The 2,976-nt window shown below is 38.0% G+C and overlaps 1 pseudogene; it reads left to right on the plus strand.

Moving 5' to 3' along the window:
* The first annotated feature begins 498 nt into the window (after positions 1-498).
* LOC128124273 (serine/arginine-rich splicing factor 3-like) lies at positions 499-1,482 on the plus strand (annotated as a pseudogene).
* Positions 1,483-2,976: the final 1,494 nt, after the last annotated feature.

The following is a 2,976-nucleotide window of genomic DNA, read 5'->3' on the forward strand; positions in this document are numbered from 1 at the left end:
AAGATAGGACAAAAATCGGCTATCCAAATTTAAAATAAATGACACTTCTGGAAACCTGACAGTACTTCCTTGAAAATAGATGTATTTCATTTAGTGTAATTTGGAAAATTAAAATATGTTCATCATACTATTGATACATACTCTGGATTTCAATAGGCATCTGCCTTAATTTTGGAAAGGCTGATATTGTAATTAGAAATTTGTTAGAGACAATGGCTCTAATGGGTATATCAATACAAATGGAAACTGATAATTCTCTTGCTTATTTTTCAGGTAAAATAAAACAAATTTTTGCACATGATAACATTAAACATTATAGGAATAACATATAATCGTACAAAACTAGCAGTTGCACTCTAAAGGAGGTGCTCATAAAAACCAAAGGAAGATTTGCAGACTCCCAGTGATAGATTACATAATGCTTTACTAACTTTAAATTTTTTAAATGCTAATGATGCAGAGATAACAGTTGCTGAAAGGCATTGGACCATAGAAAAAATGCTGAGCCGCCATTTCGTGGATGCCAGGGAACCGAGAGCATCTGTGGAAACAGATCCCAAAGGACGTGGGTGGGCCTGTTGGAGTGTTGGGATTTGAGCTTCAGCTGTTTGAACCAGAATCTCCAAATGCATCGTGATTCCTGTCCATGATTCCTGTCCATTAGATTGTAAGGTGTATGTAGGTAATCTTGGAAACAATGGGAACAAGACTGAATTAGAAAGGGCTTTTGGTTATTATGGACCACTCTGTAGTGTGTGGGTTGCTCGAAACCCTCCTGACTTTGCGTTCGTTGAATTTGAGGATTCCCAAGATGCCACTGATGCTGTCCGAGAGCTCAATGGAAGAACACTATGTGGCTACCTTGTAAGAGTGGAACTTTCGAATGGTGAAAAAAGAAGACGAAATCGTGGCCCACCTCCCTCCTGGGATCGTTGCCCTGAAGATGATTACCTTAGGAGGAGTCCTCCAACTTGGTGAAGATCTCCAAGAAGGAGAAGCTTCTCTCGAAGCTGGAGCAGGTCACTTTCTAGAGATAGGAGAAGAAAGAGAAAGGTCTCTGTCTCGCGAGAGAAATCACAAGCCGTCTCGATCCTTCTCTAAGTCTCGTAGCCAATCTAGGTCAAATGAAAGGAAGTAGAAGACCAGTTTGCAAAAGAAGTGACGTACAGGAAAGAACTTCATTTGACAGGAGTATGTACAGGAAATTCAAGTTTGTTTGAGACTTCATAAACTTGGTCCATTTTTAAGATGTTTTAGCTGTTCAAATTTATTTTGTCTCTTGGAACAGTGATACACAACGATGTAATTCTCTTTGTTTCCAAATGGACCCTAGGAGGCATGTAATATCAAGAAGTGTTACTTTTCAATGTTCCCTTAAGCAAGATTGAATTTGCTTTGAACTTTAGTTTAGATTAAAATAAACCTAGATCCTGCCTAGTTAAAGTGTGATGTGCTAATGATATAGAAAGAGCTGGCAGAAATGGAAAAGCTGTAGTTTCTCTAGTAGCTGGGATACGTGTGGAGCTGTGGGAATGATAAGCAGTCTTTAAAAGCTGCTGTGAACACAAGCCAACAGGTGGGAACTGCACTCCGAAGGCTTGCAAAGAGGTTCCTCACTGATTGCTATAGATGACAAAAAGCTGTTTGTAACATTTTATTTGAAATGGATGGCTTTAAGTTAGCAGTTTCCTATCAGTTTAAGGGTACATTGTAGAGCTGAACTTTTGAGTTACTGTGCAAGATATCTTTCTCATGCTGTCATTTGTAATATGTTTGTGAGAATCCTTGGGATTAAAGTTTTGGTTTCAAATTGTTGTTTAACTTGAAAGCCTGTTTTTCCTTGCACACTCAGATCTGTGAGCTTGGTATCAAGTCTAAGTATAACATTCCTATTGGAAGCCATACTTATATTTTCTTGTAAAGTGATTTTGGATTAATAAAATACTAGCATAATTGTGTAAAAAAGAAAGAAAAAGAAAAAAACTGCTGAATTAAATTAGCCTGTGTACTACAGGAAAGCCTTGACATCAGTGTGGAAACTGGGAAGGTTTTATAATGGGATCAAGGTTATGCTTATGTTTCTGCAGAAAATAGGAAATTGTGGATATCATCAAAATTAATAAAACTTAACATAAACAAGAGCAGTCTCCTGGATGGCTTGGCTGCTGATACGGATACCACAGCTCTGGGGAGAAAAAGATACAGAAAACCCCTGAAGCATAGAGCTCATCCTCCTACATGGGGACAACTCAAGAAATTGACTTCAGAAGGAGAAGCAATAGATTTTCTAGCTGCAAAACCGTTGAGTGCTACAACTTTGTTCCTTGCTGTGCTGTCCATGATAAATAAACAGGTAACGGTGACTGATCATACTTACTGGGCTTACTTTCCTGATCCTCCAATTAATGAAGGATTAAGTTAGGGAGATATGGATATTCCTCCTGTGGTCAGTGAATCCGCCTGACTATCTGGTTCTTATGACTACAGAGGACCTGCTAAACTTGAGGAAGAGGGTGAGGAGATTTCAAATTACACTGTGGGAGTGCAAGGAATTCAAATCTTTATGGATAATGGAATTTACTTTCTAAATGGAACTTTTCAATTTTGGCTATTTTTAGTTAATCATTTTCATGATAAATTTTATATGCTTCATGCATCTGGTTTTAGAGGACAGGAAATTAATTCTACTAGTCCATAAATCCACCATCTTTGAGATGTGGATTACCAACAAGGAATCTGACTGGACACATTGGCAACAATACAAAGGTGAGAAACCTCAAGGGCTTATTAATATCTCCCATGGAGACATCATTAATTGGAGCCCTTATGGCTTACCTCGAGGAAAATATTCTCCTCGATGGAGTGATATAACTTGAATGGAACTTTGCAAATAAGTTCTACTGTTGATGAACCTATCCAATAGAATGGAGTTGGAATGTCAGGTTCCATATTATAATTTGGCAATTCAGTTCAGAC

The sequence above is a fragment of the Peromyscus californicus genome, unplaced genomic scaffold (assembly GCF_007827085.1).
Source record: "Peromyscus californicus insignis strain IS unplaced genomic scaffold, ASM782708v3 Scaffold_4__1_contigs__length_199733344, whole genome shotgun sequence".
In the NCBI taxonomy this organism is placed as follows: Eukaryota; Metazoa; Chordata; class Mammalia; order Rodentia; family Cricetidae; genus Peromyscus; species Peromyscus californicus.